This window comes from Sebastes umbrosus, chromosome 15 (genome assembly GCF_015220745.1).
Source record: "Sebastes umbrosus isolate fSebUmb1 chromosome 15, fSebUmb1.pri, whole genome shotgun sequence".
Classification (NCBI taxonomy): domain Eukaryota; kingdom Metazoa; phylum Chordata; class Actinopteri; order Perciformes; family Sebastidae; genus Sebastes; species Sebastes umbrosus.
In genome coordinates, this window is record NC_051283.1 from 16,523,246 (window position 1) to 16,550,996 (window position 27,751).

At 42.6% G+C, this 27,751-nt stretch overlaps 1 protein-coding gene and 1 long non-coding RNA gene across 2 annotated transcripts in view; one reads left to right on the plus strand and one right to left on the minus strand.

Moving 5' to 3' along the window:
* Positions 1-27,751, minus strand: part of gabbr2 (gamma-aminobutyric acid (GABA) B receptor, 2) — a 210,646-nt gene that overhangs the window by 31,240 nt on the left and 151,655 nt on the right. The gene's annotated exons all lie outside the window — the stretch shown is intronic.
* On the plus strand, positions 15,799-26,751 carry LOC119502988. The gene is made up of 4 exons (XR_005210235.1): positions 15,799-16,652; positions 18,699-18,781; positions 19,720-19,850; positions 26,229-26,751. It is a non-coding gene; the product is annotated as an uncharacterized LOC119502988 (long non-coding RNA).

Sequence of the window (27,751 nt, forward strand, 5' to 3'; positions counted from 1 at the left end):
TTCCCATGGTTTTGCCACTAAAAGCGACACCTTTCACAATACACAGTCATTTGATCCCATTTGATGTAATGTAGTAATATTGATTAGCACAGCTTTAAAATTATTTTGTAGCCCAAGTAGCATACGTTTCACATAGCTGTCGTACCTGATGTTCATGGTCCTAACAACTGTAGATCACTATGCATACCATATAATGATAATCTGGCATGTGGTTTTGCTTTGCCTAGTCCGAATTGGTGCTGCAACTAACGATCATTTTCATTATCGATTAATCTGTCGATAATCTTTTCAATTAATTGAATTGTTTGGTCTATAAAATGTCAGAAAAGGGTGAAAAATGTCGATCAGTGTTTCCCAAAGCCCAAGATGACGTCCTCAAATGTCTTGTTTTGTCCACAAGTCAAAGATATTGAGTGTACTGTCATAGAGGAGTAAAGAAACCAGAAAATATTCACATTTCAGAAGCTGGAATCAGAGAATTTAGACTTTTTTTCTTAGAAAATTACTGAATCCGATTAATCGATTATCAAAATAGTTGACAACTATTCAATTAATCGATTGCCACTATATTCTGAATCTTAAATAAAAGCATGTGTTTATTTTCAACCATTTCTTTAAATCAAAAATACAAACTACTGATTGCTCTCCCTTTAACACCTGGGTGCCATTCTTTATCTGAAGGTCCATAATCAGGATTTGTAGCTGTGAAGAAGCTCATAAATCCTGGTTGACTCAGTGACAAATGGAAAGCACCAAGAACCGGGGATAAGCCATCAGATATGACAAGTTACTCTCACACATCACCTCACCCTTAGGTGTATTCCTCCTATTCTTCTCTATCTTTCTCACTCTCATTCTCCTTCCAGCCATCTACCTCTTAGCAGCTCCCTTTTTCTAGCGCTTAAAAAACGGGCCAGTATGGTTGATGACTCCAAAACTCATCTGCAGTTGGACAGACAGTCCACTCCAGGACAGATGAACCCACAGTGTCCCTCTAAATCAACACTCCCGGAGATTAGTGGAGGTGTTTGTCCAAAGCGAAGAATAACACACAAGCAGCACATATTTTATTCTACATTTTCCAACAAACACACACACAGACACACACACACACACACACACACACACCTCTGACCCGTCTGCCACAAAATATGACACATCGCATAAATCTCATTTTAATGGAAAATTTTCAATATATAATCTGTTCCAGCTTCTGATTGAAGGGCTGAAGGTGACATTCATTGATGACCTTTTTCCCTCTTCTTACTTCATCATTCCATTTGTGACACTCCTCTTCAACCCCGTTCTTATTCCTTTCCGCTCTTTTCTCCTCAAGGCGGTAATTTCAGATTTGGTTCAATACCAGAACGGCCTTTGGTGCCACTGCCCTTTATTGCAAACCAGTCAGAGTAATTACGGACCACAATACACCGAAATAAAAGCCCGGCATCATTATGTCAGTAATGACTCTTTTTCATTTTACCTGCTTCACTACATTTCCCATCATCCTTTGTCAAACAAAACGTGTGCCAGAAACTGACTTTCCTGCCAAGAAATAATTTCCATTGTTCCACATTCATTATCTCTCCCTGCCTGTTTACACTGTCTGATACGAGACCATCCTATTATAATCATTTAATATCTTCCTCAGGAAATTACCGGAAATGATCTGCCATGTTAAACATTAATTGAACAGGCAGACCTACTGTATTTAAACCCGCCACGAGCGAGTGCAATATGTTCACAGAATGAATTAATTTGCTTGCAGATACTTCCCGCTCCAGTACCTAATAACATCAAATGCAACAGTGATTCAACACAATAAGAATGCAGACTATAAATGACCTTTTTCAACCCTGCAAATATTCATTTTTATTATGCAGAGGGAGGAAATTGGCTGGGGAAATCCCTACAAGGCACTTCCCTGTTAGAAAAAGCAAACAGCCCAGTACCATTTTTCTCTGGAAACAGCTGTCATCGCGATATTTGATTACTGATGTAGCATATGAATAGTAATAAGAATATCTGTACTTCCGGTAGAGAGAAACCACACTATCCTCTTTTGAGGAATCTATCTTTCTGTGTCTCTTTCTCTCCCTCTGTCCCGGCAAACCAAGAGCAGTAATTGAGTCCTTTGAGGCCTCAAGTTGCCATGAGCCTTGTGTTGTGGTTGTTTAATTGGCTCTGTTATTCACAAGCAAACCACCGTGTACTGTACTGTGTTAGTGTCAGAGGCATCTGAGTACTGTTTGTCTACTTTTCCATGGGAGGAGATGGCAATATTTCTACAGACTGCAATTTTGCATTTTGCTCTATGCATATAGTATGAAGTTGTGTGTATTTGATTGGAACTGTGCCTTCTACAGAGCTTTCAAACTTCTCTTCTTTGTTGTTATATAACTCTCTCCTTCCTCTTTCTCTACGTTCACTCTCTACACCATCGTCATCTTTGCCATCTCATCGTCTATCTCTTTTCCCCCCTCTTCAGTCTTTGCTTTTTTTCAATTTCTTTCCATTATCTTCCTCTTCAACCCTCCCTACATTGTCAATCTTAAATATCTTTTCATCATAACACTGTATATTCAAACTCTTTTTCACATGTGAAATTCTGCCAGTGGGGTAAGAAGTTGTGTCCTGTTTCTAATGCTTCTTCACCTAGATTCAGGATTTCTGGTTTGTGAAACACGTGGCAGCGCTGTATATTGACATAATGTAAGTGACACCATTACTGTCACAACATGTGAAATATCCCTTTGGGTGATTTTTTCCCCCACCTATTTTAAAAACGAGACATAAAGGAATACATCGCCCCCAAAACGAGTTCAGTTACTCACCCCATGTTACCTTGAATTCTTGAAGAAAACCTCAAGAGTTTGAACAGTGAACGAAAAGGTGAATGAAGAATCCAAAAACAGAGAAAAAGTCTTAATGAATTGAAGTAAATGGGGGTCGCAAAACTATATCAAAACATCCGTTTACAAACTCTCACACAACTTGTGCAGTATAATTCAAGTTGGAAGCTAATAGGAGATGACAGCTTAATAGATCCCCTCTCCTCCATAGCACTGCATCAGCTGGCCTCAGCTACAGGACTCAGGTATTTGGAGAGCTCCACCATACTGCAAAAATGTCCAATTACTCTACATGTATTTGCTGGAATAAGTAATATCATCTTGACACGAGTGAAGTGACCAACCTTATGTCAACCCTTAATGTGGTCAGTTGCTTCACCAAAGGTCTCTCAGCAGGTGAAGGACATTAAACCTGATGAAATTATTCCACCACATTAAGAAAATGTTTTCCTGTACAGCTGTTTTAGAGCCTCCTCTAGGCCTGGCACTATAGTCTCTCTCATTTTTCCACCATATGCTCCATCTCCATTTTTTTAGTCTCCCCCTAAATCTTTCTACTCTCAATTTCTCTCATTTTTCCTCTCAGTTAGCCACATGTTTCACTCGTTCCCTTTGCTTTTCATCTACACTGTCTTGTTTCACTTCCTCCTCGATTCCCATCCTCTCCCCATTCTTTCTATTCTCTGGTCCCAATCCATTGCCTGCTGGGTCCGGCCTCTTGCTCGACCTTAGGGAGAGACCTAATGATGCAGAAATGCAGCAGTGCTCTGCAGGAGCTCCATGATGCGCTGTGAGAGCAGGAAGGAAGCACACACACTCGTATAAAAACACAAACGTAGGCGCACACACACATACAAACATGCACACTCAGGCGCAGCTGCAAAGGCACAATTGCAAAAATGTACTCCCGCATGCACGCACGCACGTGTCAGGGGCAAGTAGTGACAAGAACGTGGCCAGTGTGCCACATTGAGGGAAAAGAGGAGAGAGTTATATGATAGGAGCATCAATAGCAGCCTGCAGGAGCTGACACAATGAGTTCAATGCCATTGGCGTAATATGACAGCCCTGCCAACACCTCGCAGCCTCTGCATGGAAGACACACACACACACACACATGCCCACACAAACATGGGTGAGTCAGACACTCCCAGGGGCATCTCTCCACCTAGCTAAAGCTTGGCTCTGACAAACACAACACCTTATGGTTGGCTACTGGTGCCCAAGGAGAAACGGCATCACAGACACCATCCTAATTCCATCCCCGGTACACACAGCACAACAATGTCTTAAATGCATTTTGTATACAAAAATGTACTGGCAATTAGGAAGGCTTTAGCGTAAGCCAGAAAATGATTCACACCTTGCATTGTTTGTGTTTATCACCGAGCTAAACGTGTGTGCATAAGAGAGAGAGCGTGTTTAAACACCAGTGTGTGTACAGTACAGGCTGATCAGCCCTCTGCTACATCAGCAGCAGGCAGGAAATCCATAAGAGCTTAACAGTCAATTACTTCAACTGCCATTGCCTGCCTCCCCAAGGAAAGCAACCAGTCACACCAAAGAAGGATGTGGCGCCACCAATCACAGCGGAGGAGGATCCCACCTGAGTCATAGAGGTGAGGGATCGTCGCAGACGGGGAAGAGAAGTCAGATATTTTCAGCTGATTGGTCACTGCAGTAGTGTGATGAGTGTTCTCGGTCTGTTGACATGCACGTAAATATTAACCCATAGAAATAAAATAGAAGTAGAAAGGTGATTGAGTTGTTGTGGTAATTTAACTAGTACAAAAGAAAATAGCGATTGTTGTTAGTTGTTATGGTGACAACAGAACCCACGTCAATGGGGCCATAAAGTGTGTGGTCGCCATGCTTCAATGCCACGCTGCTTACAGAAAACAAGCCGAACAAAGTCGTCACTCATCTGGCGATAGCAATGCGCTTTCCTCCGCTCTGACAACAGTGTGTGGATGAAACATTAAGTTGCTAAATTTGACTCATTTACATTTTCTATGTGCCTCGTGTCGTTACTAATCCACTGCTCATTTTGTCATTGTTACTGCAAAACTTCACCGCAGTGAGTCCGCGACTTGCCGCAAGTCGGTTAAGTTTATGCGGAAGTCAGCCTGCAACAACAGTCGCTATGGCAAGGGTACACATAACAATTGCCGCAGCTCTGACCATCCTGTCTGTTCTACTCCTATAATCTCTTTCTATGAGTTAACCCATTGGTTCCCGCAACTGAAATTGTTCTTCTCATACTACAGTATATCCAGTATTTGGGCACACAGGACTGCTGTTTTTACATTAGACTTCTACTAGATATAGTTTGATAAGAAAATGTCTGTATCTCAGAAACTACAAGTTGCAAGTATTTGTATCTATGAACTCATAACAAGTTGAATATCAAAGATGTGCATATGCAATGTAAAAAAAAAATCATATGGAACACATTTAATAAACACAATGTTAGTGTTTTTCCAAATTTAAAAAAAATCCTAACCTTGACTATTAATAAAAGTGTGATCTTCATGCTATCTAAAACTTTGATTTTAAAAATCAAAGTTGTACTATTAGATACTTGCTCAGAGTATGTCCATATCAAATTTCAAGACTTTTGACAAATCAGAACAAATGTGTAATTTCTCCTTATCATATTAAATATAGTCTTTGGGCACAAATGGGTTAACCTATTAACCTAGACTACTGGACTTCAAGAAAATCATCAATACAATTCTACAGTGTCCCTGCTCACCTGAAGCAGAACAGATTCGGTGCTCTGTGTGGATTGAAACCAGCACTTATATTGTAGGAGCAAAATATGCTGATATACTGCAGAAAAGCAGATTCAGGATAGATGAGGTCACTTACATATCTGTGGCTGAAGAGAGCCTGAAAATTAAACTATGAAAAAAAACTTTCATTTTCAAGGTGGAGATTGGTGAATTGAGCTCCCTTGACCCTTTGTCAAGTATAACACAAACACACACCTCAGTGGTAGCCTCTGAATACACAAGCACTCACGCACACACTTACTTTCCATCCAATTCTATCCCATTTCCTAACCAATCTAATATATCTGTGCTATATCTCAGAAAACAAGCCCATTGGATCTCTTTCACTGATGGCGGCCTTCCCTCCGGTCCAGTTAAAAGGAAAAAAAGGATGCCAAGAAAGTGTCTATTTAGAAAAGGAGATCAAAGCACAAGACAAATGCTTTTTGGACAAACAGTGCCTCATTGTGTTCCCATTTTTGCAAGAACATATGCTTTTCACAGTAATGGGTTGGACACTGTTCAGAGTAACAGTAATTGTGCAGTATGTTACAGGGGGTCCACACAGCCATCCACCACTGTGTCATCAGTAGCTTTCCAAGATGTTTTTAACGCATCGAATCAGCAGATATCGTCATTATCTGATGCACAAAAGAAATAAACGTTCATCTCGCAGTCAATTTTCACAGGCCTCTCATTCTGTTTTGAACACAGATAAAGCAATCAAGTCATGTAAATTTCACTGGCGCTTACAGCCATGCATGTCATTATCTGTCTGATTTGTGTCATGTGCCATCTACATCCATCACAGTGAGAGCCTCATGCAAAATTCAGGGATAAAAAGGTAGAGTATGCATGATAAATAGATGTGGCTGTGAGGCCGGCTGAGTGATAGCGCAGACATTTGTTTTGATTGCAATTCCTATCAATATGCTGTGTCTTTTTTTGTTGCCTTCCTGCATAAATACGTTATTTTAAAATTTTACCCGCCAACTTCATTGCAACGATTTCACTTCAAATCATTCAAATCTGGTAGATACAGTTGTACAAGTCAGAAAAGCAATACGAGCAACACATAACTAATCATGTTTTAAACAGATGATGATGATCTCGAAAGGGTTATTTTTTCAAATTTTGGAAAGCTCCCTCCCATAGACTGTATATAAGAAGTGGACGTATTCACAGTGATGTAACCCATTGGCTTGTGGACTGTCATTTTGAAGCCTGGAGTTTGGCATTTTGACTGTTGCGAGAGGGTGGAGTTACGTACAACCGACAAAAGACGAAAACACGGACAACACCCAGACCGGACAACGCTGTGGTAGTAACCTGTCAATCACAAAGTAGCCATGCCCTAAAGCATCCCCTGCTTTATGGTCTATTTGACTCTAAATGGGACCATAATTTACTAAATGAACTTCATGCTGTATTGAAGAAGACTTGAAACTAGCAATTGAGAAACTCAATAATTACTGAGGTAATAAATCAAATGAGAAGTAGGGTCATTTTCTCATAGACTTCTATACAATTAGATGTCTTTTTGCAACCAGAGGAGTCGCCCCCTGCTGGCTATTACAAAGAATGCAAGTTTAAGGCACTTCCACATTGGCTTCACTTTTCAGAACCGGAGGTTGCCCATTGTTCCCTTCAGAGCCACAGAGGACATTATCCAACCTGTTTTTATATAGTATAACTCCTCGTGATGAGTAAACTGAACTTCATGTGTAAAATTGGTGGAGTAGCCCTTTAAAACCGTCCTCTATGACCTCTCACTGTCTTTTTTCAATTCTAGACATGTCTGTCTGTGATCATACTGTATTTTCAGTGAAGAGAGAAAAAAAGAAACAGACACAAAGACAAACAGATGTGAAAACACCTATATACAAAGAGACAGAGTGATCTCTCTCTACAGAATATAGCATCAACCGATCGAACAGGAGATAGACGATTAGAGAGAGAGAGAGAGTAAACCCCAGCAAAGCAGAGTAATAGCTTCTCTCTGATGTCCTGGCCACATGGAGCTGGCAGTGTGACAGAGAGATTATTATTATCGTCAGATGGTCAGATGGTGGTTGTTTTCGGGACTCAGCTGGTTGAGTTTGGCCATTGGGATCGCCACCAGGTGCTGCCACGTCCTCCCTGGGCACAGACCCACCATTGGAGGGCACTGCAGGGTTGGCGCATTCCCTAGCAGGCAAGGTTGTGACAAGAATAATGTTGGAAAACACAGGACACAATATTTTTGGTCTCTTTTCAGTTGCAGGATGGTGCCAGATTTAGATCCTATCAGAGTTTATCTGAATGAAAGAAAGAAAGAAAGAAAGAAAGAAAGAACGAACGGAAGAAATAAAGACACATGAACAAGCGTACTAAGAAGAAATGAAAACAGGAAAGAAAGCAAGAACAAAGGGAAGAAAAAAGCAGGATTACACAGTCTGTGGGCTTTGCTGTTTGAGCGCGTGCTCTTGAATTAATTTAGTCCAAAATGTAAGAATAGAATTTCTACTCTGATTGAGGCAGATTAATTAAAAACCAAAGCCTTGTTAATTATACCCGGCTATCTCAGACAGATGAGCCCTCTGATGCGTTGTCTGTCCCTCTCTCTGATGCTCACCTCAGCTCCTCTGGCGTTGTCCCACTTTAGTTCCAGCTCCTCTGTCTCCAGCACATTTATTCATCTGGGATATAAGTTCACGTTGCAGATAAAATCATCAGGCCTACTTTGCCCTCTGTTTGTGAATTGCGGCGTTTCAATGCCATTTTTTCCTGATTATTCGTACCTTATTGGTACACAGATGGTATGAATTAGTAATGTGTAAGGTTTTACACGTTTTATTTAATTTCTTTACCACATTATATATGCTTTAAGAGGCATAATGCAAAGTACTTTAGGGTTAGTTGGGACTGCGCTGCAACAAAATGCCACTACTCCCTCGCTGCCACTTCTCATTTCTTTCCTTTTATAGGTGTAATGAAGAACAGCGAATACTTCTCTCTCCCTCTCTCTCTCCCTCTCTCATCCCTCGTCTCTCCATTTCTCTGCCACCTTATCGATCCCCCAATCCAATCAGGCTCTTGAGGCTACGTGAATCTCATTCTGAGGACATGGCGGCACATTTAATCTGAGCACAAATCAATAGCGGTATGTCTTGTGAAGGAATGCAAAGTGTATTTATATATTGAAAATCTTTTTTTTCCTGTATGCACGTGTACAAAAATGCTGTAAATCGAGCTTAGAAATAGTTGAATGTGAACTGATTATAAATCAGGTGAGAGTAAAGGTTGTGCATGTGTAGCGCCTTCAATTAGCCTGCGGGGCTTAATAAAGAGAGAGTCATATCATATTACCAACATATGTGCATCATGTTGGGGTGTTATCTCATTTGAGAAAGATGGATATAAAGTAGACATACTATACTGTATAGATGGAATGATACAGATAGATAAGGTAACAGAGGAAATGAAGCTTTTCCATGGGTACTTGCAACCTGACACCTCACTGCAGATACAGTACTCTATATAAGAAATGCTGCACTGCTGTTATGGCTATTTTGAAACTGCAGGGCAACTCTTCCATCACTCATTCACACATACAGTACATGCACCATATGCCCCTCCTCAGGGTACATAAAGTGCAGGGCAAGGTGAATCTATTGACTATGAAATATCATATATAATATATGTGCTGGTGTCAGATAAAAACAAATATTGCTGTTTCACACCTTCTTTGAACTCAGTCACTCACACACACACACACACACACACACACACACACACATTATCGGTATGCTACAGTTGCAGTATGCCTTGACGCTGTTTTACCTCTCTGCATCAGATTACATCACAGCGATGAACACAGTGTGTCACGCATGGAGAACAGAGCCATCCATTAGGATCACAGAGACACAAGTAAGTGCAGGCCAGCAAAATGAAAGACAGGTGGATAAATGCACAAACAAACGCACACAAACACACTCAGCGATTTGGTGAAGGGCAGTTAGGCAGTCGATGTTGCACAGTGTGTCAGTCAGGTTAATTACCGGACAGATGGCTGTCAGTGACATTGGGTGGGTGTGGATGTGCAGGGAGGGTGGAGGTGGCATGCCTGCAAGATAACGGCACCTCTTCTGTAAACATACATAAGTAATGCATTTACATAGGCGGGTGATAAGCGAATGCGCACGCACACACAAACCGACTGGCAATCAGCAGATTGTGCTTCCAGCATGCAAGGATCTCTTCACTGCTATCTAATCATCTCCCAGCTATTTTCTCTCTCTCTCTCTCTCTCTCTCTCTTCGCCATCACCTCTTCTTGCTCTTTCTCCCTTCCTCTCGGCTCCCAACACCTCTTTTCTGCGTCGCTGCTCTCTCACTCCCTCACAGTGACACATCTCACCATTCAAATCTCACGCAGAGAGCGCCTGCCTCGCTGCAGCTGATAATGTGCAATGCGCCACAGAGAAGCAATCAGACAATTTAACACAGAAATAAACAAGCAGTTCACACATGACAGGTAATTCGTCATTAATGACTGTAATTTTCAGCCGTCGTTTCTAGTTCTGGGCCTTTTATAGTCAATGGGACGTGTCAACATGCTGCAGTTGCTCTACTCCATTGTGACAAGCATACAGTGGAAAAAAAAGACAAAAGCATTCAGGCTTAATTTATAGCATTATGCAATGTTAAATGAAGCGGTGACGGCTGGGATGGTGCGCTTCCTCTTTTTGTTAGACTAGAGATTATGCTAACAAAGATCACTTGATCTGTGATGTGTAGCTTTGGCAACAACTTTAATGCTAATGTTGGATGATGCTAAATGACCTCAATGAGGACACAAACATCTCCCTGATGCCACTGATATATTAAACTTGGGAGGTGTAAGATTGGATAAAAATGATGCCATGTAGCCTTGAAAGAGGCAATAGCGAAGATAAGTGGATGGGGTATAGTTCAAGTAGCACCATATGCTTTACATCCCCCCCCCCCCACCCCTCCCTCCTGTGATGCACTTTCTGGGAGTATTGATCCAAGACATTCATAATCTCCCTCTGCTCTTTGTGTTTCCGGAGGATTGCGGATGGCAGAGGTGGCTGCAGACACCGGGGGGACGTAGAGGGAGGGAGGGGAAATGAGAGAGCTGAAACCAGGCCCAAGGACAGCTTGTTATGCTCACTGGGGTGTAAAGAGGATCGCAACTATGGGACATTTATTTGTACATTAGAAAATGATGACTATCAGTTGCAATACGATGATGTTGGGTGCCGAGTTCTTGGCAGCACTGGCTTATTAAAAGACGGCAATTATCAGCTGTGAGATATCTCTCTGAGCTTTGCCAGGCTGAGACTATAACTTCCTTAAAATGAAGATGTCGATGGCTTAATACAGTAACCTGTGTGGCTGTTATCTATTTAGAATGCCTTACATCGGATTACTACTTAATTAGAACGATTTCCCCCCTGAATGTTTCGTTCCAATCACTTACACCACACCTTTTTTATTTAAAGAGCATTATTAATAATGCCTGAAGCAATATTAATGCTTTAACTGCCACGCTGACAGCAAAAAGTATGCAGGCTTGGCTCTAAAAAAAGATGCGTGCTAAGATCAAAGTAAGAGGAAAATTCACAAGGGTCAAATCCAATCTCGCCGTGCTCCACTCACAATGCTGCAAAAAAAACAAAAAAAAACTCCTCGGAGCTCTTTGAAGAGTTGGCTTTGGAAAATGACAGGACACAAAATCACAGGTTAGAAGAGGAGGAAACAGAGAGTTGAAACAGATGTGAAATTCACACGCACACACAAACAGCCAATACATCACTACTGATGGGTCAGAACATATCTGTCACAACATCGCATCACAGACAGATGAGAGGACGGCAGATTATTTACTACATATATCCGATGACAACTGACTGAGTGAAAATGTAAACCTGCAAAGGAAAAACATCCCTCTGGAGGACTGGGTTACATGAGCCGGGCATTTCACATTTGTCTGACAAACCGAAAAAGAGTATTGCCACCTTTACTGCCGGCTTGAATTAAAATGAACAGCTGCTTATACAGCATGTGTTTATTCTGGTTTTGCTGCTATCAATCATGTCATTTAATATATGCAATGCCTACATTAGCAGCAAATTTAACCAGGTAATACTTCTCAGTTGCAGCAGTTTTTCAGGCAGTGTTGGGTGTCGGCTAGGATTGGGAATGACAATGAGTGTCATGCACGTAGATCGTTTTATCTCCTATAGTGTGACATAGTAGGCGACAACCGATGCTGCATCTGGGACGCCTCACAGCGACAGAAAGTTTAGCATGTTTTTTTGCCTTCAATGACGTGTTCCGTCATGGCCGTGACTTTGACCAATAGGAGCACAGAGCGATCTGCTGCACAGGCGTGCACACCTGTAAACAATGGCAAAGCGAAAGATGAACAATGTTGGTGCTGTCAGGACAAGAATTTCTGACTTTCAATTACGGATGCTAATTTTGACAATTTTTCCTAACCAATAACCGACCCTCGTTAACCGATTATCAACCGTTAACTGACAGGATTAGTGCGTCGCATGCAGCGGTGTGCCAGCTGCAGTGTATGTGCAAAACAGACAACTGAGTCCCCAGTTCACCCGACTGGGAGAGTTACTGAGCAGCCATGATGCTGCGTGTGTATTGTCGTGGACACATGCATCCACTTTCCCAGTAAAAGTCTCCACCGCAACATTTAGTTTAGCTGCGAGGTTGTCAGCTGTGTGTCTGTCTGGGGGAACGTTAGCGAGTGTCCGACAGACCGTGTCTGTTTGGTTTGTGCTACGTTCACAGCTGTAGCTCGCCGTTGTCACACACATACGATTTCGGTGGCGTTATAGCTGTGAATGTAACAGTGCATAATGTGTACAGTTTATTTATCGGTGAATAAATGCTACAACTCAAGACCCAAGCCAAGCTCCTGTGTCTTGCAACACCGGCTCAGACTCTCTTAAGGTGGGCTGTTAAGGTGGACCAGCTATTCTCCTTTAAGTGACAAGCCGCTCCTCTGAGTTTTGCTCAGCTTTTTATTTAATTGTTAATATTTCTTTTAACCGTTAAACCGTTTATCTTATCTATCTAAAATTCTTAACGTTGGTTAACGGTTAATTATTAACATCCCTACTCTCAATCGCCTAATCTGACGTAGTGACCATCGCAACTGACAAAAATATTGTGTAGTTTAAACCAGGCACTACATATTCTGCATGCTTTCCATGCACACACATACACACACACACATTTCAGCATACCTTTAACACAAATATCAGCAAGCACAATCACACACAACAACAGTTTGTTTCATCCAACTCCAATGAGTTCGGGGCAGGGACGGGACTGGCGTAGTGCCAGCTTGTTGCAGCGGCGGCGTTGGGTTTAATTATCTGACCTTCCCGTCGACTGGCTCACAGGCTCCCTGCCGATGGCAAGTGCTAATCAATGTCACCCTCGGCAGTGTGATGATAAGTAGCCATGACACCCTTTATTCTCCCCTCTCTCCCTCTTTCTCACTCTGTCTCTCATCACATGTATTCAACTTCATCTCCCCTAACGTCTCTATCTCAGTAGCTGGTATGCTGGCAGCCCTCTCTTTTTCTGGCTCCTTCTCTCTCTCTCTTTTTAGCCTCTTCCTCCCTGCTTCTTTAGCCCTGCCCTTTCTTCACCTTTCTTCTTGCTTTTCTTTTGCTCTCCTCTCGTCTCTCTGTCTCCCCCTGAGTCCCCGTGTGTCCCCTATCACTCTTTCCCTGTCCTTCTATCTTCAGCCCTCTATACTGTTAGTGTAAAGTCTGCAGTGTGCCGAAGGCTCAAGGTCTTGTGTAAAAGAACTCTTCCACTTAGCTGAATGTATTTGTATTCCTGGGCTCATAGTGCTGAGGCAGCGCCGGTACTTTGTTCAAGCAGCGGCGAAGTGCTCTCATCTCCCCATCATTGGGCGACCTTGGTGGTCCCCTACACCTGACTCCTAGGAGCAGTGCATGTGAATTTAGTGTGTTTATATCTGTGCGTGTATGTGTGAAACTGTGTAGTATCAGTGATTAACCTTTGTCTCATTGACCCCTCCCCTCACACAGTGTCATTGAGTCTCTCAGCGGTGCCTCCTCGTCCTTGAGGTGAACACAGCTCTGCAGAGGCTGTGTGTTGCATCGATGCGGCGTGAGTGCATGCAACAGCTTGTGGGTTCAGGTGAAAAGTAATTAGGAACGAAAGTGAAAAATTAATCGCCAGTAGATCTCGCAGTAATACAGTTCTCATCTCACACAGCTGCTAATTCATTCATGAACACATCAGTGGTTTTCCGTTTACAGCGCATTCTAGCTGAATTACATTACATACAACACTTGTTGCTCAGTCATGCTGATTTGAAAATAATCATCAGCTACATGAAATGACAACAGTTGGGTGTAATATCACTGAGCTACTCATGTTGTTTTGGGGTATAATGAGCTGATTGCGCAGCAAGCACATTCACAAAAACAGAGGTAGAGGAGAAACTCATCTGCATAGAAAAGTACCATAAAAGGCACATAATAGGCCTTAGGTGTGTATCTTTTACATATAAAAGGTACAAAGTTGTTTCTTATAGTTAAAGACACAAAATTGTGCCAAGTCAGTCGAGGTACCACATTGATTGAGGCTCCTGGATGTTGCAAAGAAAAAAACCTGGTTCAATCCCTGGCAGCAGTACTTTCAGCTCGGCCAAGTGCTGCGTGGCAAGCCAGCAAAGGTCATATAGTATTCTTGGCACAGCACTAGTGACAACTATTGCTTGGTCTTTCTATCTTGCCTCATGCTGTCAGCACGAAGAGTAGAGATTAGCAGCAATAAGGACTGTGGGAGGTGGTCATTCAAAGTTGGAAGAGAAAAGGAAAATACACAAATTTTGAATAATTCCCCAAAAAAGTCAAAAAGTTAAAAAGTAGTGGCTACATGATTAAAAACAAGATCTTGTCAAACAATAGCTGTAAGATATCATCCAGTGGCCCAGTATTATATTAGAGATTTAAGAAATACTGTAATACTGAATGTTTAAAAGAAAGTTAAATTAAAACAATAAAATAAACTCTTAATGAGCTATGAGGTTACTCAGTGAGAAGCACCTGGGAAGGGTAAGTTGAGGTTGGGCTAATGCCTCGTTCACACCACAAGACTTTCCAAAATCTTCAGATCGCAGTATTGTTCACACTACACAACTTGCTGTCTTATAATCGTGAGTCTTTAAGTCATTGTGGTTTTCATACTACACGACTGACCGGCAACAGGGTCACACACTACAAGATCTTTCACTGGGAGGAATCCCTGATGAGGTCTCCAAACTACGTTTTGTCATGAAAACACAGGCGAAAAATACACGGTAAATGACATGACACATTGCTGATGTTGTTGTTGGCACATATGTTCACAAAATAGCCTGTTTCCACTGGTTTCCACACGTCTTTTTTACTATTTATTCTTCTAGGTGCAACAACAATTTTGCTCCATGTTGCAAATGCAACACATACAGTAAGTTCCTATTGTTACAGGCGACCACTCCTCCCCCAGAATTCTCCTCAACGCTCACGCTCTCATTGGCTTTAGCTCGTAGCCGTAGTCCTGACAGGTTCAGATATTTAGCATGAAAGATATCTGGAATTTGTCTGCGATGCATCTTTGAGCAGTTCACACATGGCGCTCATACGCCGATGTGAGCGGCGAGCCAACGCCGATTTGCCTCTGATCTGGGGCTTTTGTCGGAAAGCTAAAACAACTGTCAGGGAGCAGAAAATCAGGGCTAAAGTCGTGTAGTGTTAATTAGCTATAAGGTTCGAGGTCAAGGGTCACTGACTCAAACTTTGCTATCCAGACAAACAGCTTTCTGAATGATAACAAGGTTAATTATGATCAAATGGATGGAAGGGGTGAATAATTGTGAGATACATTTGTGTCTTAGTGTACTTCATGATCAACTCATTGCCTCTGGGACCACTACCATCATCATCATCATCATCATCATCATCATCATCATCAAACACAGATTCATCGCCATCATCAAGAGCTGCATCACTATCTTGAGTCTCTAACTAATCATGTCTATGCCCGTGGCCAGATGAGATAGAGCTGCCTTTCCCTAAACTGTGTATGTGTGTGTGAATGCGTGTGTGTGTGTGTGTGTGTGTGTGTGTGTGCGCGCGCGCGTGCGTGCGTGCGTGCGTGCGTGCGTATGTGTGTTTCAGCTGCTGAGCCATAATGGAATCCTCCAGGCTGTGGATGAGCAGAGGAGGAGGAACATTGATGGATGTGTCTGGTCACTGATGGAGGGTGTCTCTGGTATGAAAGAGAGACAGAGGGAGGGAGGAGGAGGATGGAAAGAGAGGAAGAGGCTGAATGAATGGAAGGAGGAAATGTGAGAAGGGACACGAGGCAAAGGAAAGACGGAAACGGAGAGCTAGACGGCATTATATTTATACAAACAGAAGGAGGGAGGGGGGAGCTGCTTAGCATGGCAAAGCGTATAATGTGTGTTTGAGTGAGATCACAGTAACATCAGATATTATAATGACTACATTTTGTGCAATTAAAAGTCCATTTTGAACAACTGAATGAACAAACTGAAGCGGCACACATTCTCCTTTGTGTGTATGTGTGTGCATACATATACATACAGTACAATATCCAGTGTTCACTTACAATATTACACTGGATAAAGTCTTAGCTGTATCTGCGGGAACCCTTGACACCACTTTTCATTTGGAAGACTTCTAATTGGTCAATTGCATACCCCTCATGCTCAATCAGCTGTTGCCTAGCAACTGCAGTCCGGGGGAGCAGTAGGAGAGGAGCAGGGGAAAAAAGGGCTCGGCTAAAAAGTGAGAGGAGAGCAAAAGAGGGGTGCGGGTGATGGTGGAGGTCGGGGGTAATTTAGTGTGTTAGAGAGAAAGAGGGAAAGAAAGATATACACAGAGTTGAAAGGAGAAAGGGAGGGAGGAATCACACCGCACATACAGATCCAGATGAAGCAAAAGGAGGTAAGTATTGCCACCCGATTCCATTTTCGACTGATTCACTTGAACGGGCTCAGCCATGCACGACCACATGTCCAATTTACCAGCTAGAGTGTCAACAAACACTGCACCTCTGAAGCAGTCCTTAGAGCGCTTTCCTGCATGATTCACTGATAACGCTGTCAGCTTACACATACCTTTCACTGTGGTCCCTCACAAGACAAATACTAGTGCTCTGCCAAAAGCATGGCAAAACATACTGGGTAAATATTCTCCACAAAAATGATGAAATCCTGTGTAAACTGAAACCTGTGTTGACTTGGCAAGATATCCAGGTTCCCCTCATGATCTTTCCCTCCCAAAATAGATGGAGGCATAGATCTGTGTAGACAAACACAACAAAACAAACATGAAAATGCTTTCAAATTTTTGAAAACAGGTTGTTGAACCATCGCAGAGGTAAAGTCACTGACTGCAAGATAAGTGCAACAAAATCGAACTTAAATATAGAAACATATGAGGCAGGACTGCCCTGATGTTGATCCCAACTTTGATTTGGTAGATACAGTATTTTGTGTAGCAATAAAGATGCTTCTCACAATCCTGACCACCCGCAAATTAATCTTAATGATCCGTATTGAACTAATTTGAAACAACACAAGTTGCATCTGATGTGTAAGATGTTGGACTCCTTTTGCAGGCCCCCAGTAAGTTTCTTTCACATAAAGTGGGAAAAACACCAATTGCACATTTCTGGAACCAGGTACCTCTTAAGTTGTCTCAGCTGTTAGCTGTGACGGTGCCCACAACCATATTTGTATTTCACTTTTAGATGATTTGTCAGTGTTATTACGAAAGAACAAAATAGCTGGTTTAACTGCTGCTAAGAAAATTATTTTTATCTCGTTGGAGGTCTCCTCATTCTCTCCCCATCTGGCATTGAATTCTGTCTTACCCAGATGTTATATAGCTGGAGCTTTCCACCACACAAATTAATGATGCTACTGAATTTAAAATTAACACTTGCTGTTACGGCTAATTCTGTGTCCAAACTCTTGTAATACACATATAGTTTGGATTTTAATTTGTGTCATATTTTGAAGGAATTCCTCCTCCTGCTCCTTTTCTCCTCCGGTTTGGTTCTTATGTAATTCAAATGTTAAAGAAAAAGTTGATAGCAACAAATTATACACAAATAGAATTACCGCTGTGGTTAATTGTTGACTCTAAATTGCCCGTAGGTGTGAATGTGAGTGTGAATGGTTGTCTGTCTCTATGTGTCAGCCCTGTGATAGTCTGGCGACCTGTCCATGGTGTACCCCGCCTTCGCCCAATGTCAGCTGGGATCGGCTCCAGCACCCCCGTGACCCTGAATAGGATAAGCGGTTACAGATAATGGATGGATGGATAGAATTACCGCCTTGCGGTTGTATTCCTCCACCAACCAGTTGCAGTTTACATCCATGGCTTACCAAAATGTCACTTTATCATGTTATCCCATTAGACATTTGTGTGAAATTGTCATAATTATAAGCATATGAATTCATGAGTTATGGCCAAAAACATATTTTGTGAGGTCACAGTGACGTTGACCTTTGACCACCAAATTCTAATGAGTAGGGTTGTCGCAAATACCATTTTTTGGGCTTCAAAGCTTCGGTGAGAAATATTCTAAGGTATTCGAAGCTTCGGGACAGTCCGCTGCCGCACTACTGTATACACATGCACCTCTACACATAACAAACAACGATATCTGTCTGAGAATAACTAAAAATAACGTTGAATATGCAAAATAAATAATGCTGTGGGATTATTCCTGAGATATCGCTTTCACAAGAATAGAATGGACGTGAGGTCACAATGACCTTGACATTTTTCTACTAAAATGTAATCAGATCATCCCTGAGTCGAAGTGGACGTTTGTGCCAAATTTGAAGAAATTCACTCAAGGCATTCCTGAGCTATCACGTTCACAAGAATGGTACGGATGGGCGGACAACCCTATTTTCTATTTTCATCAGTTCGCAATGCAGCACTTTTCATGTAGGTTGAAATTTTTTGTCCTTTCAGGTGGAGTAAAGTCGTGACTCCTTGTTCTGGCCTCGACATGTAAAAACGGGCAAGCCTATAAACAGAAGCGAGTTTCCCCAAAGGTAAAACTTGTGACACACTTACTTACACTACCCTGGAGGACTTCAAAATAACAGGCCAACGTCAGAGGCATCATGCTGCTCTGTGCCCGCCACAACGGCAAAGTAGAACCCTGCACAGAATATGTGCAGAGATGGCTATGAAGAAATATGAATGCCAAGGAGACTGATGTGTCGCTCTAACTCTCTTCTAATGGAGGCTTCTAGATTAGGAGAGGGTGGTTAACAATACAGCTGCGTAGAGTAGAGCTACATGTCGCTCATTCACCACAACACTAGAACTTGATAATAACGCTACACACGCTGTAACAATACCTCACTATAAGTGTAACAATGCATAACCATATTTTTGGGATAGACAAGCTCTCAGACACTCACGCAGCCATACAAATCACAAAGAACGTGTGAGCTCTATGTGCCCGTCTTCCCTTTTGTTCTCTCCCTCCCTTCCTTCTTTCCTCCAGAGGTGGTCGATGAGAAAAGGCCTAGGTGGGTGGTGGTTATCCCTTAATGACCCAGTTTACTTTGAAAGGGCATTGATCTCAGCCAGTGCTTTACTCAGTGCTAACAAAGCAGCCTCAAAGCTCGTCTTAGCAGCATCTTAGCGCTGTTAGTGCTGCATGGATAATGCTGCAGATGGCATTGTTCTTCATTCTACAAAATACATTCTTTATGATTCTCGGTTCTTGTCACATCACATCATTGTCTCTGTCATTGGGAATATGATTATTCCTGGATAAATCTCTGCGCAATTCAATTCAGACCTTGCTTAATCTACCCAGATATGAGATAAAATGTGAGAGACTGGGGAGAATTGAATTTTTATGTATTTTTTCCATAGAATACCAGCTATGTTTTATTTCCCATAATGTTGAGAATAAAGAGCAAACTGGATTAAATGAAATGTAAACAGGACTATCCATTTCCGCCTGCTTTCGCAGAGCAGGCTGATAGTGAAACAAGAGCATCGTGTCCTTCATATGGCATTCACACAATCAACAGTTGACTGGGACTGCAGTGGAGGACCTGAGTGAGAGAGCAGGAGGAGGGGGAGCAACAACACTGTGGGCAGGTGAGTGAGTACGTGTGGGTGTATAACTGCAGTGTTAAAAGGATTATACTGGGATGCATGCGATTCTAGTGCAAAAATGCTGAAAAATCACCTTGAATTTGCATTTCTGTTGACCATTTGCTTTGGAAAAACCAAAGATGTTTAAATTTTTCAATGTATTTTTCCTACCTTTGGGCAGCTACTAGTTTCAGTTCAGTTCATTTCAGTTCAGCATAAAAATCAAGTACAGTGTTAGGTTTAGGAAAAAATAACATGGTTGGGCTTGAAACTACTACTTTTGTAGTTCCAGATGAATCTGAATGTTGTGAACATGAGACACGATCGAACAGCTGATTGTAACGTGAAAGTGACACCTAATGAACGGGACACTAACAACGGTCTCCTGGATCAAAGTTTGTTGGACCCAACCAACATCCCTCCCGCCCACACTGTGTGTGTCTTCTCGCTCTTTAAACTAAGTCACAACACTCCCGGCGCTCTTTTTCTGAGTGTTTACTGTTGCCGCGGATGGGTTTACATTGTAGTTAATGGAAAGCCTGGTGCGTCTCATACTAGTGCTAAAGGGTGCCTTATGCGGCCGTATCACGCGCCGACCGCCGTGACAAAGGCTTGATATTTGACACCCTGGGAATGAGAACGGGCTGCCTATATAGTTGAGTGTATAAGGTGCACATTCAAATGCATGAATACAGACTGGGGCTTGTTAAGTTATGTTATCATTGCATGGTAATCTTATGATATTCATGCATTGTTTTCAAATATTTGGTACATTCAGGTGCCTGCAGGATTTACCAACGTCTGAGATTGAAGAATGATGAGCTGCGTTGTTGGAGACTCAGAGCAGCATGGTCTTTGTGAAAGGGTCAACGTGAATTTGGTAGATTTTTTTATTAAAAATGTTGCTGTTTAGTCTTGGCAGGTTTCCCACAAGCATACTGTACCTGGAAGAGGTTTCTAAAACAATATTTTTGACTGCAAAGGTGACAGAATGGTCACTATGAACTGAAACCAGTAACTGCCCAGAAGGCAGAATAAGACTGTAGAAAAATATTTTTCTCAATCGGAAAACTATGGTATGCACAACAGTAATGTTAAGATGCATTAAAGTCGTAGTAAATATGCAATAACATTTTTAAAAAACTGGTAAATCTTTTTGATATGATCTGACACATCTGTACATGCATACTGCCTGGCTGACCTTGACCCACATTGAATCCCAGTGGAGGACGCTCACTGTCAGCTACACTCGTCTGGCTGACTAGAGGAACTTTACTGGCACAAGTCTCACTCCCTTTGGCCACACTTGCCTCTCTCCCAAACTCACCCTCCCAACACCCAATTCTGGCTGGAACTGGAGACACGACTGGGTGTCTATCCCTCCCTTTGAAGAAGTGACATGGAATTGGAAAATTAAGAGAAAAGGGATAGTATGATGGAAAACTAGATTTACCACCTCTCGGTTGTATGCCTCTGCTCATTTGTGAAGTTGCAGTTTACATCCATGTCTGTCCAAAATGTAATCACTTCATCATTTTATCCTATGAGACATGTGTGCGAAATTGTCACAATTATGAATTCTTGAGTCATGGCCAAATATCTGTTTTGTGAGGTCACAGTGACCGTAACGTTTGACCACCAAAATCGAATCAGCTCATCCTCGAGTCCAAGTGGACGTTTGTGCCAAATTTGAAGAAATTCACTTCAGACGTTCCTGAGATATCATGTTCACGAGAATGGGTTTGACGTACGGACAACCCGAAAACATAATGCTTCCGGCCACAGCTGTCGCTGGCACGGAGGCATAAAAAAGCTGGGATGAAGTAAAGAGAGAAAGAGAGAACGGGAGGTGGAGAGAAATGGAGGAAAAAATAAAGGGAATGTTTCAGGTCAGCCTGAGCCTTGTCCACCGGTACTGCTGTCACAAGCTTGTTTTCAATTCTCTCAGCTTTTTCAGCCTTCTCCCACGAGGTATGAGCTGGCCAAATGAGGAGAAGCAGGAGAGGCATAGAGCGAGATGGGAGCGGGGGGTTTGGAATAAGAAGGGGTCTGCAAATAGAAAAGAGGCTGGTAACACGATTCTGATGGAGAAACGTCATACAGAGGGACAACAGGGGTGAAATGAATAGATGAGAAAGGAGGAGAGCAAGAGAGAGAGACAGTTCGAAAGTAAGCAACTGGGTAAGGAAAAGGAAACACAATAAATAAAAGAGAGGGGATTGAATGTGAGAAAACTTCATACCTGAGGGAGCAGCAGAGAGTGTGTTAGCAGGTCTGTGAGAGGACTCTGGGAAAAGTCAACATTAGAAGTGAGAAGAAGAAGATGGACAGAAAAGATGGGAGAAGGAAAGATTTCTCTTACATCTAAGCTTAAATATAAATAACCTAATATCCATGTATTAAGTTAATGTTTCTGCTCTTATCTTTGTATTAATGTGCATGTGTTTATGCAGAATATACTATTCAAATTATACAACAAAGGAGATAAATAAAAATGTTCAACAGGATGTGTATGAAAAACAAGCAGGTGGCAGGCAGCATCACAAAAAACATAAACACAAACTTGCCAGGACTGTCATGAATAGTGACTTATAAAAGGTGTCAGGATATGATTACATGAACAAGACTCAATATTAGGTGTCTCCCCATCAACTTGATCTGAAGTAATCATTAATATAAATTAGAACAGCATGCAAAAACTGGCCTTCTCATATACTGCCTACAATATATCTGTTGTCTACAATGTTTTCCCCTCTTTTCAGGAATTGTTTTATTCGATTAGGAGAATAGATGATGTTTCACAGTCTATCAGCACGAGAGAGAGCAATGTGATCTGAGCATAGATGTGTTTTCATGCCATAAGTAGGAAATGGCTACCTCATATCTGAGGCCATCATTTCACCATCATCTCATCATCTCATTAGGAGGAATATTTCCACATGAAATGCTAGTAGTGAGTCATACTTTGGCTTGCTACTGCAGCGATATGATATTGGGAACAGATGCGTGCATTGTCAAAGCACTGGGATGAAACTCCCCCTCCCTCTCTTTCTTTCTCTCTCCTTGCCTTACTGCGTAAAGGTGGGGGCGGCGGAGGCAGGAAAGCAGAGGGAAATCTCTGCGAGAGCTCCTAAACTTCTGCATGGAAATATGCATGCATGAGCGTGTATATGCACCATTGCTGCTCAAGTCGGTGTTAATCTATCAGCCCAGTGCATACATTTCAATATAGATGTTTAAAATCTTCTCTGCATGTGTCGCCATCCTGGAGTGGGTGCCCTAACCCGCTATTTTTGTCTCATGGATCAACAGTGCGGCTCTCCGCGTTATGGATGTCAGAAACCATGGCCGTTGCCATGGTGATGCCACACTGCAATATAAGCCCGCCCGCCCGCCTGCCGATGCTTGCAGCAGCTTCCAAGCTGGGAAAAACGACGAGGAGGGGAGGGGTGGAGGTGGGGGGGGGGGGGGGAGACAAGAGGACAGACTAGAGTAGAGGGGTCTGCGGCAGGATCCACCAGAATGCTAATCATCCTTTCTCGACGGTTTGTCCTTCATTATGCAGGAGACAATGCTCAGGACAACAAAAGAGGGCGTTAATGTGTACGTAAATACACAGGCATGCGTACAAAAGCATATCCATGCACGAGTGGGCGCATCCAGTCCACACGCTGAAACATACATACAAGGTCATATGCATGAACACACACACATATACACAGTGCAACAAAAATGAACAATCCTCACATGCTTCAATACACGTGTGTGCATTGACACTGCAACATGTGTCAGTACGCCAAGGCTTAATCTGATGGCAGCCAGCAGTCTGCCCTGCTGCTGAAACATCCACGCCATTAACAAATGCTCAATTATTAACGAGCCACAAAATGGATCTAATTGCTCACTGCAGCCCAACGTCTCCATCGGCATTCCCAGAACGTTCCTGGAGCAGCCGGAGTTATCCCTGCTCTCAGTAAGCTCTCAGTAAGGAAAAAAAAAAAGACACTGATAGGCAGAATATTCCCTGTGCTGTTAGGATTTAGGGTCGGACCAGTGTAAAGAATCGGGGAGCAAGTGGATTTGCAATTACTATCTTGGGCCAAGACGCCTTAAATCTTATCACCATTTTTATTGAATTCAGCATATAAGGTTGTGTTTTATGTACAGTGCATATTGAAGTGCAGATCAGAGGCCAGGCTTGGTTTGAATAGGTTGGGGACAATGTCAAGGTCGCAAGTCATTTCTGGTGAAGGCGTATCATCTGCACACTGTAATTAAAATAAGACTCTGGGGTCACTCTCCTCTCATTTTAGAGTCTAAGAGACTTAACTCCCTACATGATCTCTGGCCCATCTTTGCTTTTATTTGGGAGGGTATTAAATCAGTCATGTTTTATGGAGCATTCCACAAGGATCTATTGTCAGCCTCTTCTCAGTTTCATCTTCTTGCTAATGCTAATAAAGGATGCAAAGGGGGATGCCCTAGTTTTGCTAATGGTGGCTCATTAAGCTTAGCTTGCTGGATTCCGAGCAGTGGGTTCACCCCTGGTGATGCAGAGTATTGACTTTGTCCATGCTTCCACTGGGTAAATCTTGGCTAAACAGCATGAGCAAGATCGTTTTACCCAAAATCTCAACTACAGCCAGTTACCCCACTCATCCGCAATATTTAGATGTGACCACCACAGGGAAAAGATATGGTTGCATGCAGGAGTCTCTCTTCCAAACACACACTTGCATTGATGATCATTCCTGAGAGTCTTTACACTGTGTAAAAGCAACTACAGTGCCTCTTCTGTGAATGTGTGAGTACCCTTGTTGGTCCTGAGTCAATAAGGAAACCCTCCTGTGTGATGGTTCAAACAACAGATGCGGTGGACTACCTAGCACTGTGACAGTTCAATAACACCACGTTGTCATACTGCATACCCTTGGGTACGGCAGGTAGTTACAGCGCTGCGAACCCAAGGTCAACGTTATTCCCAATCCTCCAGACGGGAAGGGAAATGCAAAGGGGGGGGAGGAGGAGAGACGGAAAGAAAAAAAAGAAAAGAAAAAGACAACAGACAGAGGGAAGTCACAGGGGAGGGGTGGCCTAGCATGATGTGAGAGCTCACAGGAAACTGGGTAACTAATGGTCCTTCTCCTTGCGCCAATTACTGTTAGTCAGTCAGAGCTTTAGTCTCACTGGCTCCTGAGCTCTATGGAGACCATTCACCATGGTCCCATTCCTCACCCACTCAACCAATCAGCCCCATTTCAAGTGAGCGTTCAGACCAAAAATAGCATACTGTCAAAAAACACAAGGGGCTATGTTGGTGGGAGCATGTTGCTACAGGTAGAAAATGATATATGATCCAGTTAGTGCAGTTTGACTAATTTGTTGCCCCAGCTGTGCCTATGCAGCAGCCTCATTGAAATGAACGAGGAGCTTGTGTTATTTGATGCAGCGATAATGTCTGTCTGAATGAGGCCTAATGCCGGGCACACACTACACGATAAGCAAGCTGACTTTGGGCTCAATTCCCCCCTCCCGACAATGGTCAGGAAAGCCCTGATTCTTTGATGGTTCTAAAGATTATCTTGCCAGATATTCCTGTGGCGTGAGGTATGTTAAGAGTGTTTTTTACATCCCCCAGTTGTCCATTCTGACCGCACTGATTTCAAGTCGTAAATATTAAACATGTTCAGACAGCCAATGATAGTCACGTGGGAAAGAACGACAGCCAATTGGGAACCAAGCAGGAAGGACAACAACCGCAGTCATGGCGGCTGTGGCTAATGCATGAGCTAATGCATACAAAGTAGTAGTAAGATGGACCACAGAAATTAAGGACCAACTTGTTGATTTGTGGCAACAACATGAGTGGTTATTTAATGTGTCGCCATGACTTGTTCAATTATTTTTTTCTTATTTCTTTGTGAATTTTCAGTACAAAGTAGTGCAAAAACAAACTTGACTAATTCTTCCTGCCCGTCGTCCCTCATGTGTGTTTACACTAAAGTCACATTTGAACGCGAGATATTTTGCGAGATTTACGTTTTTTTGAGTCAGGACTCTTGTTCATGACTGGAATCAGTTAGTGTGTGGTGTGCTGTTTAGGACAAATGTTTGCTCTCCACACACTATAGGAACAAAACTGTTAAATTTAACGTAACATGTCATTATGTGTGGGGTCTTTCACATCTTCAACATCTGTTAAGCTTTGAAAAATCTTCTAGTGTGGGCCAGTCTTAACTCTTCTCTGTCTCTGGTAATAGTGCAATATGTTTATGTGTTTGTCCATAATGTGTTTTAATTTTTTCCCTTGCCCCTCTATCCTCCTTACCCCCTTTCTGGGTATTTGGGTTGCCATCTGGTTTTCTGGTCCCACCTGACGAGCCTGGAGGCCCAGAGGAGCTCCAGGCTGCCTCTGCCACAGCTGAGCCCCAAGGGTCCACTGCTGCTGGTGCTGGAAATCTGGCAGGCTGGGCAGGCATGTGGAGTCCCTGCCTCAGCCCAGGCATGCAGATCCACGACCCCAGGGGGGATGCAGACTCCTACACTGAGTGGTTAATATATTCACAACTCTCCCCTGGCCGGGGGCTTAGAGTCTGAGAATACTCCACGAGGACCCGACTGCATACACTGACAACATTCACAAATGAATATGTTAAGCAAGGCTTTGCTACACCCTTTGGGCAGGCTTAAATATATAAGTGGCTATCATCACAAAGGAAATGCGGCTTTGTCTAGAGTTGTACAAATGTGCTAAGTATAACTTCAGAGTACGCCATAAGGAGCACAAGAATGTAAATAAGTCTGGCAAGATATCATTCATCATATCTACATTGGTTTCTTCCTCAGAGATCTCCCACAGGGATCTTTTCATCAAGGACTGAGACAGAAAAAATAACCTCAGAAAAAGCTGACCTGCTCATAGTACTCTTAGATAAGTGCTATTTATCACTTCACAGGGTTTTCATTTAATTGAAGACATGAAAAAGTCAAAACTGGGTGCCAGACAGTGTCAGCCTCCCTTCCATCCCCCGCAGGACCTTGGCAACAAGCAAGCAAACAACACTGAAATCCATTCATTACCATCAAAAGAAGTCCCCATAAAAATCCACCATCAGACTCTGCCTTTCACCGCAGAGACCTTCTGATAACCTCTGTTTAGTCGGAGGGTCAACGAGGATCCAACCGATGCTGTCGATTTCTGAGGACTTAGGTCTCTTGGGAGCCAGTTAACAGTCTCGTAGCCTACATGCAGAAGTATGGGGGACTTGAAAGACAAACTCATTAGGGAAAATCTCCACTTGGCATTATCCATAGTGTGTGGTCTTCAAAGACAGATGATTTAATCTGCTGCAGTGGAATAACTGCTCCTGCTTGTCAGTTGATAGCAGCAGCAATAAAGTAAACATAATCTCTCCTGTTCCATTGCGTTATTTTGTCAGCCCATAAAGGGAATAATATATAGCACTGTAAAATAGATTTTGCAATAATCCTATTGTTACCTCAACAAACCCAGTGACATGGACGTATCCAATAAACAGGTAAGAAAGCAAAAACTACCCGAGGCCTTAACGGGACATCAGACAGATTACTCTTGAAGATTTTCTCTTGAATTTTTTTTTGTCCCGGTAGCATTATTTTGTTTAACCCATTGGTGCCCGCAACTGAAATTTTTAATTTCCTTTGGTGGATGTGTTCTGTGGGCTTGCTTAATCTACGGATGCACCGACACTGGATCAGATATCGGGCCCATACTGACTCAAATAGCTGGATCGGGTATCGGTAACAATGGGGCTGATATATTCAATTCAGTTCTATGTTTACATATTAGCCTATATACGTTATAGACGTTATATATTTCAATTCCTGGTTAAGTTTTGACCAATTTGTTGCTGCATTGAAACGAT